We start from the raw sequence: 16,910 nt of genomic DNA, 5'->3' as shown, positions 1-16,910 counted from the left end.
ATGTGGAAACTAAAATTCCACTCCTTGTCATTTCTCATGGCAGGGTAATAGTAGCTCATTGGGGTCAAGACTAAGGGATAGGGGGCTCAGACCCCTTGGGTTAGAATCCCAGTTGTGCAACTTAACAGCTGTGCTATTTTGACCCATTCCTTAAACTCCCTACGCCTCAGTTTCCTTATCGATAAAATGGGTATAATAACATAAAGTAGGGGTTGGCAAACTATGCCCCACCAGCCAAAGCCGGCCACTACCTATTTTGTAAGGAGAGTTTTATGAAAACACGGAAATGCCCATTCATTTACATATCGTCTATGACTGGGGAGGGGGTGACATGACCTACAAAATCTAGAATATCTATTCCCTGCCCTTTACAGAAAAAAAAAAAAAAAAAAAAAAAGTGCTGCCCTGGAACATCAAGGGTTGTTGCAAGGATGAGAAGAGATACTTCATGAAGGTGTTCTCTACAGTTAAGCAACCCACGAGTGTTGTGAATTCGTGTTAGCGATTGGTAGAAAAGTTGTAAAATCACTGGGACCTCGTTGCCTAAAATTCGGAGAGGCCTCTCGGTCTGCACCACCTCAGGAGCAGACTGCCCAGGAAGAAATGCCCGGGGATGAGGGGGCTCGGCCCTTCTCTGGGATGGAGGTGGCTGAGGTGGTGTGACGGCAGGATGTGCCGTGCAGCTGTCAGCGCAGGGCAGGGAGCCCGCAGGGCCACAGACAGCAGCTGCTGCGAGCCATCCATTTCAAGTAACTGATCCCCTGCTATTCCCTGACGGAGGAGCTCTTGGTCACAGGTGTGGGACACATGCATATTCATCACTGGCCCCTCTCCTGACTGTGCCAACGAGATGGGAGGAGGGGTGGGGCTGGGCTCAAATGTATGCTTCGACCACGACCCCAGCACAGCCCCCTTCCATTGTCCGCAACAGTGACTGCTTTCCCGAGACGGACCCGGCTTGACCAGAGTTGGAAGATTTTCAGCGTGAGCGTGACGTAAGACAACCCAGGCTCACAAGTCAAAACTCATAAAATGGATCTAACGCCGGTCATTTATCCTGGCACTGGCGTTGCTACCTCCATAGGAGTATGTTTGCAAACAAACGTGGGTCCACACCTAATGTTACAATGGGTCCCACACACCTCACAGACAACCGTCACAAAATTGTCTTAATACAGATATTTTTTCTAATTTTTTAAAATGTTTATTTACTTTTGAGAGAGACACAGCATGAGCGGGAGAGGGGCAGAGAGAGAGACACACACAGAATCAGAAGTAGGCTCTAGGATCTGAGCTGTCGGCACAGAGCCCGGCGAGGGGCTCAAACTCACGGAGCACGAGATCATGACCTGAGCCGAAATCAGAAGCTTAAGTGCCTGAGACGCCCAGGTGCCCTGAAGGCAGATATTTAAAACATCTAAAGGATTTGCACTGAGAGTGGTTTTTCAGAAAGAAACCACTGCCTGATCCCTGCTCCTGTCTAGGGTCTTGGACATTTCACCCCATCAGTTCATGCCTCACTGCCTTGCAGTGAGGGAAGCTGTAAGGATCTGCAAAATTGAAACAGTCATGATTCCAAGTTATTTCCTGCTAGATACTGGTGGGTTTTCATTAGTCCCTCCTGACGGGATCATAAATAAAGTCGAGTCCGCAGCAAAGGAAGAACATTATCACCCAGGGAAAGCCCAAACGGGAACATGGTTTATACATTAAAATGGAATCAATGAGTCACGCAAAGTCAGAGTCAGAAAAGTGCCAGGCGCTCACAGCAAGAACCTTCCTACCAAATCATCTCCTTGCTCTTATTTACAACAGTCGGGCCCTTCTTTGGGTGTGGTGGCTCATTAAACGCCCCATACGTGACCTTGATAGGACACTGCCTGGAAGGAGCTTATGGTCTAAGACAGGCAAGGCTGTCGCCAGTGATATTGAACAGAAACTCACACTAAGTGGGCAGACATCATTAAGGACCAACTAAAATGGTTTTAGGGTTTCCAATTAATTCAAACCAACATTTGAGTTGATTAAAAGCACTTGGCAAGCCTGCATCTCTGAACAGACAGTGGTGCTGCCTGATGATAGCTGCAAACCCCCGCCTCGGTACCCTCCTTCACCCTGTCCCACTAAACCCGCATCCACACCAACTAGTCAGGCTTTTCACTCATCCAAGCTTTCACTTCCCTCAGCACCAGGAAAGATCAGCAACCATATCATTTTCCAAGTCAAAAGACATCTTCTGATCCGCCAGGAGCAGCAGAGCCTTTAACAAAATACACCCCGTTAAGATCCCAAGTGATGACAATCTACACATAAGAAAGGCGTCAAAGTTGGAGTCGACTTGATTACAATCAAAAAGAGTAATCAACTGTTTAAACTACCAACTTCCTACATCTGTCCAGTTAATAAAACAAATACTCTCCCTACCCACTCCCAGTATTTCTGTGCTTTAATTCAAAGTACAGAGACTTTCTAAGCAACCGATTTACACACACATACTTCTCTGGTACACAAAGTAGGCATTGATAGATATAAATATATTGATATATAGACAGAGACACAGAATCCAAACATAGAGATGTGGTGGGGAGCTCTATTTTCACCCTTCCTTTTTTTGTAAGGGACAGGCTTAGAAACGAACGGGAGACCTTTAATTGCATTGGTTTTCTACGGCTGCCATAACAAAGCATCACAGACTGGGTGGCTCACACAACAGGACTGTATCGTCTCACAGGTTTGGGGGCTAGAAGTCCAAGGGCAAGGTGTCGGCAGAGTTAGTTCCTACTGAGGGCCATGAGGGAGAATCTGTTCCATGCCTCTCCCCCGGCTTCCGGTGGTTGGCTGGCCATCTTGGGCGTTTCTTGGCTTGGAGATCTCTACTTGATCTCCACATGGTGTTCCCCCACTGTGCCTGTGTCCAACTTTTTCTCTTTTTATAAAGACACGAGGCATATTGAATTACGGCCCACTGCAATGACCTCATTTTAGCTGTAAAGAGCCTATCTCTATATAAGGTCAAACTCTTAGGTCCTGTGTTAGGACTTCAGCATCTGAATTTGGTGACACAATTCAATCCATGACATATCCCCATTTCTAAAGCTCTGTGTCTACCTACACTCAGGTCAAAGGTAACTATTATTTTTTTTTTAGCCTTATTGAGGTATAATTGACAAATGAAAGTGTAAGATATTTAAGTACACATATCTGGTACACATATACACTGTGGAAGGATCCCCCTATCTACTTAACACATCCGTCACCTCACTTTTTGTTGTTGTTGTTGTTGTTGTTGAGAACACTTAAGTTCTACTGTCTTAACAAATTTTAATTATACAAAACAGTGTTATCAACAATAGTCACCAATGTTATTATGCATTGAATTCTCAGACATTATTTACCTAATTGCTGAAAATTTGCACCCTTTTACCAACCTCTTCCTACCTCCCCCACCCCCAGCTCTGGGCAACCACCTTCTACTCTCTGTTTCTAGGAGTCTGACTTTATTTTAAATCTCACATATAAGTGATGCCATGAAGTATTTGTCTTTCTCTGTCTGGCCTATTTCACTTGGCATAATGCCCTCTGGGTTCTTCCATGTTGTCACAAATTTCCTTCTTTCTCATGGCTGAATAATACTCCGTTGTATAAATATACCACACCTTCTTTATCTGCTCATCTGTTGATGGACACTTGGGTTGTCCCTGTATCTTGGCTACTGTGAATAACGCTGCAGTGGACATGGAAGTGCAGAGAGAGAGAGAGAGAGAGAGAGAGAGAAAATGAGAGAGTGGGGGAGGGGCAGAGAGAGAGGGAGAGAGAATCTTAAACCGGCTCCACACTCAGCATAGAGTTGGATGCGGGGCTCAATGTCAACGACCCTGACATCATGACCTGAGCTGAAATCAAGAGTCAGATGCTTTAAAAAAAAAAAAAAAAAAAAAAAAGAGTCAGACGCTTAACCTAACCGACTGAGCCACCCAGACGCCCCGCTTCCTGGTTTTAAATTAGGGACTCGAGCAGGCAGGTGAAATCATTCAATCCAGAAAAGTGCCATTTTTTAAAACTGGCAAGGTGGAGTCCTAAATGGCCCCTGTGTGACTGAAAAGAGGAGGTTGCTGGATCAAATGGCAGTTTTATTCTTAATTTTTTGAGGAACTTCCATACTGTTTTCCATAGCACCTGTGTGGCTGCTATCTTTAAGCACCTACCTCTCCTCTGGGGCACAAGGGAACAGAATAAATACAAACAATGGTATATATCCAAGCCTGCTCGCAAGCATCACGGTGTGTGTTTCTCTGTATCGAGCCCCTAAGCATATGCTGTCTGTGAGCTGGATGAATTTAATATATTAAAATGGTTTCATGCTTTATCGACTTGTGAGGTTGCTAGTTAGTCATGGCTGACACAAAAGATTACTGATCGTCCTCCTGAAAATTATGAATAGGCTATGGCTTGAAATAAAACACAATCAGATTTCAAAAGACTACTGAATACAACTGGAAAAAAGTACTCACTGAACTTACACCCTTTTTTTTTTTATCGCATTGCCGCAGTCTGATTTTCGCATATATGTTATTATGATTTGTTGACGGTTAAGAATGTAGTTTGTGGTTTTTGAAAACAGTCCCACCGTGCATTAGAAAGGGTATCAATCTCTCAGATCGCAGTGTGAGACCCTTAGTTTGTTCAAAATCCAGCAGACAGAGTTATTGCTGAGGATGTCAGAGACACACAGATCTCTGAAGCGATCTTGCCAGAATACTCTGGTGAACACGAGACAGGTGCCTTCTACCTAAAGAGAACACGGACTGATGCCAACCTTCTGTCAGTACTTTCGTTTTTATCTTGATTCGCCATAGTTACACCCTCTTGTGCGGTAGGGTTGGACGATGACAAAGTCTGTGTTTCATCGTCAGTTTCTAGCTGAAGAAGGAAACATCCTCGAGCCTCGTTTCCAAAGCCGTACAGGACACTGAGGTTCCTTAGTCTTTGCAGAGTAGCCTGGTACTTCTCAAACTTGAATTAATTATGAATTTCACACCTATACAATTTTTCCCTACGTGTCTCTCAAACATGGCCCCATTGCCTTGAACCCAGTCCCTGTACAATCCACTAACTGGTTGGGGGAGACCATGCTGTAAGTCAGTGCACATGCAGGAATATAGAGAACACAGCAGGTAGGAGCAGTCTGCGGCCAACCCAAAAGGAGAGAAGGTTGGCTTCCAAAGCCACAGCCTGCGTGCTTCTCTGGTCTGGTTCACACCCCGGCCTTACCACTTTTGATCTCTGTCCTGTGTGCCCCACTTCTGATTTCTTCACATTCAGGTGGCGGAAAGCAATCTTAGAAAGTGCTTCACTCAATCAGTGTGCAGCCACCCAGAGACCTCCAGGGGGAGGTGACAAGCACCAGCCTCAGACTCTGAAGGGAAAGGAAAGGTCTGTGCAAATCCGGAATCATCTGCCGTGAGCAAAGGTAGAAAATTACAGAGCAACTCTTCGGGGTCACAAAGATGTCACTTAGGGCTCCACGGCGGCAATTTAAAAAATGGTACCCTTCTGGATTGAATGATTTCACCTGCCTGCTCGACTGCCTAATTTAGAACCAGGAAGCAAATTACAATCATACAAAATCCAGGCCTGAAATTATGAACGTTTGATTTCCCGTGGTCTAGACGGCGTCTGTATCTTCGAACCAGGTCCGAGGACAAAACTCCCCAATTCCCTCTGACAAAAAAAAAATCCTCTTGACATTTTGCAATATTCGTGTACTCTGTCATTCATTCTTGCATTCACTCATTCATCAAATGTTGGGACCCTTCCAGACACACCACCATGCACAACAGGAAACACAGCTCAGGCTCCTCATGGAACAGAAGGGGTCTGGATTTCCACAGTCACGAACCTGGGGAAAGCTGACAGAATTCTATTATGAGCAAGGCCAAAAATGCCTTTCTTGCCTGGATGAGTATTTTGTTTTCTGCTTCCTTTTACCAAAAGAGACTTGGTCTCTCAATGTTATCTGCCGCAAATATCAAGTATTTTCATACAAGCAAGGTACTTTTCTTCATTTACCACCTGTCTCCCTCTTTCCGGATTTGTATTTAGACACATTTGATTGGGTTTCACTTGGTGTCAATTACACTACGCTCTTTGAGGAGATAGAATAATCTGTCTACTCTGAGATCCCCGAAAAGCTGCTCCTGAAATGAACTTTGCTGAGTTACAAGTTCACATAAACCTTGTGCAAAGCAAAGAATCCTGTTTAACATGAATATCATCCCAAATGTGTTTGGCAAGTTCCCATTTTTATATCTCTAATTTTCTCAAGCTGGGGCCATCTGTATATAAAAGCACAAAATAGCTGCAGAGGTGAGATGATCTAAGAATTTTCCTGTTATTCTGAAAAAATACTAGCTTTGACTCTTAGTAAGGTCTTCTCAATGCATTTCTTTTCAGTGCATGGGTATTATCATATTTCATTTTTGCAGGGTGATTTATACGCTATTTCTATTTCATGATGTCAAATGATTTCAATGACCTGAAGTACCACAAGAAAACATCTCTTTAAAGTATTTCCTATTGGATGCTATGAAATGGAGACTATTCTCCGTTTGTCAAGACGTCACCGCAAACATTTTTATCCTTGTCCCTTTCTCTTTCTTTCAGATTTTAAGTTATTACCTTTAGAGGGGGGCTCTTTCCTCACTCCTCATTATTTATAATCTCTCTTGGACCTTGTGCTGTAGGACACTTCTCCAGGATGTCTCATTACCCACCTGAGCCTTCAGGCCCTCTGAATCCCTCTCACCCTCGCTGATCTCTGGCTCCTCCAGCCCCAGTCCCAGCAAACGAAACCGACCATGAACTCACCGACTCCCTGCTGCTTAATGGGTCCCTTTATGGTCCTAGGACAGCAATCAACCCTTGATATATTTTACCTTCCACTCTAAATTGGCGTCAGGGTAACTGTTACTAGAAACAAATAGCCATGGAATTTAAAAAACCCTATACCGGGGTGCCTGGGTGGCTCAGTCGGTTAAGCGTCGAGCTCTTGGTTTGGGGTCAGGTCATGGTCTCATGGTTCTTAAGTTCGAGCCCTGCATTGGGCTCTGCACTGATGGCCGTGGAGCCTGCTTGACTCCCTCTCTCTCTGCCCCTTCCCTGCTCACTCTCTCTCTCTCTCTCTCTCTCAAAATAAATAAACATTTAAAAAATAAAGTATTCCAGCTATTACAATTTGTGAGACATATGATGTATCACAATTTATGTAAACTACAACACATGCTATAAATTAAGACAGTCAATTCTGAAGTGAACTTGCTTTTGTTTATATTACAGTTTTAATTATCTCTGAATATCTACTAATTTTTTATGTTGCTGCCATGTCAATGTTCTTTCTCTAAAAACAGAAATATTTGAACGTATTGAATGACATAAAAAGTGGCTTTTGCCCATCATGCTACCAACATCAGGACAAAAAACTATGTCATCAAGTCATCTGAATGGTCAAAGATACCAAAGCAAAATTTTTCCAATTATGGTTTCATGGAACGCCAGGAAGCATTTCAAAGTATCCCAAATTATTTTTGATTTCGCTTACATTTCAGTAAGCTCGACCTCACCAGGAGCTGTTTTATTATTCTGGCTATACCCACAGCCAACTTCTCTTTCAGAAATGCTTTAAATCAGATGCTGGCCTAGCGAACTGAATGGGGTGCCATGTGCCGTATTAAAAACTTCAGTAGCAAGTGGAACCGTGATGGACCCCCACCGGAAGCAGAAAGGTGAAATCACGCTTCCCAGATATAATCACGTGGGAAAAAACACGGCTTCGCCAATATGTAGGGCAGACTTATCTACCTTGTCATGTATCAAAACAATCTGTGGTCGATACCAAAACCCTGTAATGACATTTTACATGGGGAGCTGACTGGGCATTTCTGTATTTATTCCAGTAGATACTCCAGGGGAAAGAGGACTATTTGCAATGCAATTAGGGGGGACAAGTGCATCCGAGTGCACGCCAGACGCAGAGGCCTCCCCGGATTCACACAGGCCAATGTCTTAATGCAGTGAACGGCACCGAACTGCACCTTCCTACAGTTTTCAAACTTTCGTCGGTTAACTAGATGTTTACCGAGTGCCTCGCTCGGGCATGCCACTTTTGTGGATACGCCATCCAGCCCCTACGGACCTTGTTCCAACACCATCTGTCACTTAAGCTTGCACAGATTCAGAAATTTCAATTCACACTCATCTACTCGGCACTCAAACTGAAGCTATAATTCAAATTTCGACATGAAGCTTGAATTCCTTTTCACTGTTCTTCAACTTTGACCCGGCTCCCCCTCCTCTTCCTTCGCTGAAAAGGGCCAAGACAACAGCCCAGCAAGTGGGGCAGGCAAAACAGGCCTCTTTTGTTCACTTTTGTCCCTTCAGCTCTCTATTGAGGTGAGGGACTAAAAGGCCGCACAGGCTTTGGAAGGCAGCAGCTTTTGCTTGCAAGCCATCCTTCCTCAGGGCCCAAGAAAACTCTAGGATGAAACTCTTTTTCGACAGTCCGCTTCTACCTTACGGCATAATTAATGGGAGATTAGTCCTTTTTTTTTCCTTTCCCCTCCCCTTGGAGAGAATCTGCTAATGGCGTTCAACATGAGCTTGTCGTGTTTGGCAAAAATGTATGCTTGTAAATCATGCCGTTCAAATGTCAAGGTCATCTAAAAGTGGCATGAAATTGCTTTAAAGTTGAAATTTGGAGAAAAGATCACTACATACTGAATACATATACTGAATTTTTTGAATGCTCTCAGCCCACTTGAGAAAGATAAATCGAATTCATTGCATATTACACAGTAGAAGACCTCCTACAGGATTCCCTCAGATTGCCTTGGGAATATGTGTTTGTGGTTACAGTGGGTTTCGAACCAATATACGACACACATCATAAAATTTAAATATACACATGAACAGATAGATGCATAGATAGATAGATAGATAGATAGATAGATAGATAGATAATGTTCAAACAATTCTTTCCAGCCCTATCACCACTTAATAAGGATTTCAGATGTCTCCGAGCATCAAATCGCTATGTTGTACACATGAAACTAATAAAATGTTGTATGTTGATTACAGGTCAATTAAAAAAAGAATTTTAGAAAGGATCCTTTCGTCTGATAATAACTACCTTTTCCACTCTCGTGTGAGTTCAACAGTGCTTTTAAGGCACGGCATTGTGGAAGCAGATCAGAGAGCTCACAAGACAAGCTGCATTCATCACTCCTGTTTCTGAACTGAATAAGCCATTTGGACAGTATGTGCAGCAGACGAGCACTAGCCTTTGTAAATTTGTTCCCTTTACCACCAGCATTTCTTAGATTCGCTAGCTTTTCAGTTACTTGCAGGAAGCCCTCCATCAGACTTTTCAAACTACCTTTTTCTAATTTGAAATTCCAATCTTGTAGGCCAGTAAAATAGGTCAATTAAGTTGACACCGCATCTTTTTTATTAGCTCAGCTAAGCAATGATAATTGGGTAGTGAGGGTTTATACTGTCATCTTTGAAGATTCAATGGTAGGGAGAAATGCCCAGTGCAGACCTGCAGTTCACAAGTCCAGTACATCCCTAAATAGGATATTCCTATCTGTTTGCAGATATGAGGCGAATTTGCTCCTGATCTGGGTTAAAATGCGAATGTTATTTTTCTCTGTAAAATAAAAGCATACTAGTATTTCATCTAGCCTCAGAGCAAGGCCACTTCACCCAGCTGTGCTACAGACATGTATGCTCTAATTCAACATTAAAAAAAAATAACATGAATGTCCTTCACCAGTGCTGGCTTAGCCTGGGCGATGACACACGTGTTCCGTAGCATCTATTTCATGCTCTATGCAAAGTACGGGGTCAATCCTTACTCGTTAAAAACCATACATCTCCTGGGGCGCCTGGGTGGCTCAGTCGGTTAGGCATCCGACTTTGGCTCAGGTCATGATCTCACAGTTCGTGGGTTCGAGCCCCTACTTGCACCCTATCTCTCTCTCTCTCTTTCAAAAAAGATTTTAAAAAAACCATGCATCTCCTTATTAAAAAAATTAAAACAGTAAGTTAGAAGATGTCGTGAAACCCTTGTTCATGACACATAGTATATTAGTATATTAATTGATATATTAATAGTATATTAGTAAGTTAATTAGTATATTAATTTATAACTTTAAAGAGTAACAGCTATAGTTCTTTCCACCCATTAGGATGGCTATTGTCAAGAAAACAGAAAATCGGGGCGCCTGGGTGGCTCAGTTGGTTAAGTGTCTGACTTCAGCGTAGGTCATGATCTCGTGGTCCATAAGTTCGAGCCCCATGTTGGGCTCTGTGCTGACAGCTCAGAGCCTGGAGCCTGCTTCAGATTCTGTGTCTCCCTCTCTCTGCCCCTTCCCACTCATGCTCTATGTGTCTCTGTCTCTCTCTCAAAAATAAATAAATAAATAGTAAAAAAAATTTTAAAGAAACAGAAAATAAGGGTTGGTGAATACGTGGAGAAACCAGAACCCTGTGCTCTCTTGGTGGGAATGTAAATGGTAAATCTGCGGCAGAAAACAGTACGGTGGTTCCTCAAAAAATTGAAACAATGCCTTGACCTTACGATCCAGAAATCCCACTTCTGGGCATATATCCAAAAGAACTGAAAGCAATGACTCAAAAAGGTATTTGTGCACCCATGTTCATAGCAGCACTCTTCACGATAGCCCCAAACTGGAAACAGCCCAACAGATGAATGAATTTTTTAAAAAAATGATTGACAGACGAATGAAATTTTTTTTCACGTGGTATTACATACAACGGAATATTATTCAGCTTTCAAACGGAAGGAAATTCTGATACATGGAGGAGCCTTGAAAACATCATGCTAAGTGAAATAAGCCAGTCACAAAAGGGACACAGACTGTGGGATCCCACTTGTACGAGGTACTGAGGATGGTCAAATTCACAGACAAGAAAATAGAATGATCCTTGCCAGGGCCTGGGAGGAGGAGGAATGGGTAGTTATTGCTTCATGGGGATTGAGTTATTATAGCTGGGGAAGGTGAGAAAAGTTCTGGAGATGGACAGCGGTGATGGTTGGGAAACATCTTGAAGTACTTCATGCCACTAAATTACATAGTTAAAAATGGTTAGAGCCGTTATCACAATAAAAGAGTGGCTTGGCGAAACCATCACATTTTCAATAAATACATGACATTTGCTCCCCCATTTAAATCTTTTTTTTTAATGTGTATTTATTTTTGAGAGTGAGAGAGACAAAGCACAAGCGGGGGAGGGGCCGAGAGGGGGAGACACAGAATCTGAAGCAGCTCCAGGCTCTGAGCTGTCACCCCAGAGCCTGACACGGGGCTCAAACTTACAGACTGCGAGGTCATGAGCTGAGCTGAAGTCGGACCCTTAACCGACTGAGCCACCCAGGCGCCCCGCTCCCCAATTTAAAGACAACCTGATATTGGAGGTAGAGCTGTTCCTGTAGCTTCCTCATGTAGCCTCCTCCTTCACATTTTAAGCGGAAAAACGAACCGTTCGTCAATTCGTTTTGGCACATTTTCCTATTCTTAGAAACTTCAGTCCTGATGGTAAGAGAGACTCTTCAAAACTAAAGGGGCTTTTCATTTGCCTCGGCGGACAAAGGATAAAGTTAGCCACTCTGTTCTTGCCCCTAGATCCCCAGGTGTCCTCTGTCCTCACCTGGCAGAAAGGTTCAGGGCTCCTTCAGCAGGGGAAGGAAAATACACCTAAAAAGCATTTAATAATTTTTTAATCATTTCCAAATTACTTCCTTTTCGCCAATCACCTCAGCAGTTCAGGGCTGACCTAAAGCAGCATTTGGATGCAAACACATAAAACTTCTAGAGAAGACTACAGAAACTCTATATTTCTAGTTCACCTTGTTTTCAGCTACCATACTTGTCAGCTGGAAACTGGTCTTTGGAAGTGGGGATGAGACTCCACAGGCTGCTGATGGAGGCGAGCAAATCAGGACTGCTATGGATTGGACTGTGGGCCCCAAAATTCGTATGTGAAAGACCTAACCCCCAATGTGACCGTATTTGGAGATAAGGCTCTGGGGAGGTAATTAAGGTTCACTGAGGTAATAAGGATGTGGTCCTAATCCAATAGCATCAGTGGCCTTATAAGAAGAGGAAGAGAGAGATCTCGGTGCACATCCACCGAGGAAAGCATGTGTGAGCACACAGCAGGAAGATGGTCATCTGTAAGCCAGGGAAACAGCCCTCACTAGAGCCTGCCCATGTTGGTGCCCTGATCCCAGAATTCCCAACTCCAGAACTTGAAGAAAGCAAAGTTGTGTTCCTTACACCACTCAGTCTATGGTATTTGGTTATGGCAGCCCCAGCTGACTAGAACAAAGACCTTCTGATTTCCTGGTGAGAATCTCAGGGAAACAGCTTACCCTTCAGATAAGGCTCAGTGCTTACCCTTAAGGGAGCGAGCGATGACTGGTGGGAGCCACAAGAGGACTTTCTCAGATGTTCCCAATGTTCTATTCCTTGATTTGGGCACTCGTTACACCCATGTGTTCAGTTTGAGCAAGTTCATCAAGCTGTACATTTATGATATGTGAAAAAAGAGTCTGTGTGCAGAAGTATGCAGCCATACTTCTAATGTTATCATTGGAACTAATCTCCCTGGGGGCACCTGGGTGGCTCAGTCAGTTGAGCACTAACTCTCAATTTCATCTCAGTTTGTGGGATCGAGTCCCGCTTCAGACTCTACGGCAGCATGGAGTCTGCTTGGGATTCTCTCTCTCTCCTCTCTCAGCCCCTTGCCCATGCATGTGCCCTTTCTCTCCCTCCCTCCCTCCCTCCCTCTCTCTCTCTCTCTCTCTCAAAATAAAAATGAAACTTAATATCTCTGAAGGCAGGAACTGCAGTGTCTAGGACACTAGACTATCCATTCAGTAAATATTTATGAATGAATGAATGAATGAATGAATGAATGACTTAAAGTATTTCTTCATCAGAAAAAGCATCCTGTGGGGTTCCATTAAATAGCTCCTTCGTACATGCAAATACATTATCTGCCATTTTTTTTTTAATTTTTTTTTCAACGTTTATTTATTTTTGGGACAGAGAGAGACAGAGCATGAACGGGGGAGGGGCAGAGAGAGAGGGAGACACAGAATCGGAAACAGGCTCCAGGCTCCGAGCCATCAGCCCAGAGCCCGACGCGGGGCTTGAACTCACGGACCGCGAGATCGTGACCTGGCTGAAGTCGGACGCTTAACCGACTGCGCCACCCAGGCGCCCCTGCCATTTCTGTTTCTATCCAGCCAGTTGTACAAGGAAAACTACACCTACATGAAAACATTATTCGCAATGATCCTTTAGGAAGTTTTCTGTAGCCCAGGTACAGTACCCTCTCCTGCTTCGGAAGCACTTATACCCCCAGCTATCCTTGTTGCGGCCACATCAGCCTCACAGGAAGTACCGTTTCCAAAGATGAGTTTGCTTTTCATTTACTGTCACTGCTGCAATAACGAAATGATATCACGTGGGGAGACTGGCCTTCAGTCCAAAGACCTCATCACTACCCGGCATTAGGTGGCTGGGTGACCTCTCAGCACCCCATTGTACTCATTCAGAAACCAAAACATTTGGATACAGTGTTCTCTTACAGCTCTCAAATTCCTGGATGATGTGAAATGTTTTGCAACTTTCCTGCAATAAAGTACAAAGCAGGCTGAAAGAAGACCATGAGTCAGTAGGATTAAGAATACACAATGAGGGGCGCCTGGGTGGCTCAGTCGGTTGAGCGTCTGGCTTTGGCTCAGGTCATGATCTCACAGTTTGTGGGTTCGAGCCCCACATCGGGCTCTGCGCTGACAGCTCAGAGCCTGGAGCCTGCTTCGGATTCTGTGTCTCCCTCTCTCTCTGCTCCTCCCCCACTCATGCTCTGCCTTTCTCTCTCTCTCCTTCAAAAATAAATAAAAACATTAAAAAAATGTTTAAAGAATGCACAATGAATTCACAATTACAAACATGCTGAAGGCTATTCCAGGAACAGCTGATCTCACTTTAGCTCAAATTCTTGTTTCTACGAGTTAATATGCAGCATCTTTGTAAATGCACCACACAGTCAAATACTCAGGATATCGGATACTTTCCTAAGATGTCATAGTAGGGTCTTATTCAAATTCAACATCCAATTTGAGGAGTAAATCTGCAGTCAAAGGAGTGTACAAAGGAGATTCAGGACTGGGGAGCCTACTAGAAACATTTGCCACATGGAAATGTTTGCCTTTTCTTAAAATTAAAAAAAGAAAAAAGTTTTCTGAAAAGTTGCAATGTTCCAGGAACCTCTCAGCCTCTCTGTAATCACAGAGGCATCTCGTCACTAAGAACAGTCCGGTGACTGTAACTGGCTAGGCAAACAGCAGGGCACTTAAAAGCGAACAAGAATAAAAGAACATGTAAAGGAATTCCAGGGCAATACGAGGCAATAAAAGGCTATTCCACAATACAATCTGCTGATTTACAGTAGCGCCTGCTACTGTGAGGTCTGTGGGAGTCAGAACTGAATGACCTTATAATGTCCCTGATCACTTGGTGGTTTTGGGCTTCCCCTAAACTAATGCGGTAAGCCTCCAAAAAGTCCCCATTTTCACAGTCTGGGATAGTAAAGTGTAGGGGCAAAACTCACCCTTGCTCCTGCCCCCCACTCCCCTCCTCTGTTTCCTAGCTATGTGGCCTTGGGAAAGTTAACTGACCTCTCAAGTCTCCGTCTCCTAATTTTAAGAAAAGGGTACTCATATGTTGTGGAAATTAAAGAAGATGATAGGTGTACCATGCACAGCGCCTGGTACATCTGAAGCTCTCAAAACAACGTGGACTCTCATTACCATTAAAGAGGAAAGTATCCAGTGGTCTAAACCCATTTCAGGACTTCCGGAAAGTCTCCTTTACTCTTGAGCTATTATTACAATATTTTAATAACAGGGCATGGTTAGCCTCAAGCAGTCCCAAACCAAAGCAGCCCAGCCTCCAAAGGTCTGCCTTCAGTAGCTGCCGCGTTGCTGACAGCCCCAGGGGGAGCTCCTGGTGCAGAACGCAAGCCTCCTGCCCCATTACACTCGCCTCCATCACTTCTCTGCAAGAGCCTCGGGCGAGGAAGGGCCCAGCCTCTCAGACCTGCATCTCTGCGCGTTAACCATGCGGGACCGAGAAGGAAAAGAACATTTCCCTGTTAGGACAAACAGCTCCGCGGAGGGCAAGAGAGAGGCTGGGTGGAAGGAGACGCCCCCGCTCGGCGCCCTCCCTCGGCGTCGGCAGCTGCGCAAGGGCGGCCCCCCGAGCGTGCGGGGGACCGAGGATGCGGCCGAGGGCCCGGAGCGGACTACAGGGGAGGGGATCCGGAGGGAAGGCCAGCGGCCGGCTCACCGGCCCCGCGGGGCCCGAGGACCCCTCTGGCGGCGCCTGCTGCCCAGGGTACACCGCTCCAGGAGTGATGACGAGTCCCCGGCTCACTCGACCGCGCCACCCCCGGTCCCATCTGGGCGCGGGGAGTTGCGGGCCGGGAACCGCCGAGCCGGCGAGCAGCCGGGGACCGGCACTCGGCGGCGCCCACTCGCGCGGCCAGGAGGGGGCCGGGGGCGGCGCACGGCGCAGATGGCGCTGGCGGCGAGATGGATGCTCCGGAGCCGGCAGTCACTCCCGGCTCAACACAGCATCCCTAGCCAAACGGCTGCCAGAGCCCACTACCGGGAGCCCGGGCAGGGAACGGGCTCTTCTGGGCCAGTCCCAAACCCCGGTGGGCCAGCCCCAACAGTCCCAGCCCCCGGAGGCTGGGCGGAGCGCCGGGACCCCGAGGACTCGCACCTGTAGGGCCAACAAACCCCCGGAAAGCCCCCACCCTGCTGCTTTTGCGGTCTCTCCCTTTCCCCCAGATTCCCCGAGTTCTCCCCTGGGGCGGCGAGAGTGGAGGTCGGCTCGGCCTGGAGCCCGGCGATCGGCGCAGGTGTGATCACATCCGAACAAAGCCCACGCCCAGATGTGTCCGCGGGGACCCGGACGCGCACCCGCCGGTGCGCGCCGGCCCGGCACCTGCGCTCCACGTCCCGCCGGCACCGTGGCGTGACACCCTACGCCCCTCGCGTGCATGGCGGGGAAGCCGCCGTGCCGGCCCCGGCAGCCTCCCCAGGCCCAACTGGCCACCCAGGGAACCCAGGCAGGGCTTCCCGGAAAGCGCGGGGCGCGGATGCAGAAGTTGTCCACAGACTGGAGGAGGTGAAGGGCCCGCCCGAGCCAGCCAGGGCTGCCGCATTTCGGCGAGTCCCCGCCCGGGCGCCCGTCCCCCTCCACCCCGCTCGGCGCCCGCGGGCGCGTCCGAGGCCTGAGGGTTGGAAGGGAGTTGGCCACCAGGTTCGCCCCGCCGCAGAGAGAGCGGCGCGGCGCTGCCAGCCGGGAGGGCGCTCTGCTGAACCCCGGGCCGGCGTCCGAGTGACAACACAGCAGTCCCCCGGTGCCCTCCTCCGCTCCAGCCGTCTCCCCGGAGCAGGACCGAGTGTCACCGCCGGACGCGCACGGAGCTACTCACGTTCTTCCGCCGCGCCCACCGCTCAGCCCCGGCGCGGCCGCCCGGCTCCCCGGAGCGCGGACGTTGTCCGTTCCCGACGGAGCTGTGGCCTCCGGCGGCCCCGCGGTGTCCCCTGCGCCGCGCGTCTGAGGCTCCGACTGCGGCGCGCGTCCGCCCGCGACCCGGGCGAAGCAGGGCTGGCCCCGCGTCGGCGCGCGCCCCCGCCGCTCCCGCCCCTGCGCGCCCGCCCCGCGCCGCGCTCTGCCTCCCGGTCGCTCGCTTTAGCGTCCTACCCCCGCCGCGCTCGCCTCCCCGGCGTCCCCCGCCCTTCCCCGGCT

The 16,910-nt window shown here is 47.1% G+C and overlaps 1 protein-coding gene across 31 annotated transcripts in view; it reads right to left on the bottom strand.

Annotated features, from left to right (window-relative positions):
- NRCAM (neuronal cell adhesion molecule) overlaps positions 1-16,698 on the bottom strand; it is a 287,175-nt gene extending 270,477 nt beyond the window's left edge. For all 31 annotated transcript variants that reach the window (XR_006716213.1, XM_045494397.1, XM_045494401.1 and 28 more), the window contains exon 1: positions 16,594-16,698. The gene's annotated coding sequence lies outside the window, so the exon portion shown is untranslated. The remainder of the gene's footprint in view (positions 1-16,593) is intronic.
- Between the last annotated feature and the right edge of the window lie 212 nt (positions 16,699-16,910).

Source organism: Leopardus geoffroyi, chromosome A2, assembly GCF_018350155.1.
Source record: "Leopardus geoffroyi isolate Oge1 chromosome A2, O.geoffroyi_Oge1_pat1.0, whole genome shotgun sequence".
NCBI classification, from domain to species: domain Eukaryota; kingdom Metazoa; phylum Chordata; class Mammalia; order Carnivora; family Felidae; genus Leopardus; species Leopardus geoffroyi.
Note: the sequence above shows the minus strand (reverse complement) of the source record. Positions and strands in the feature narration are given on the sequence as shown.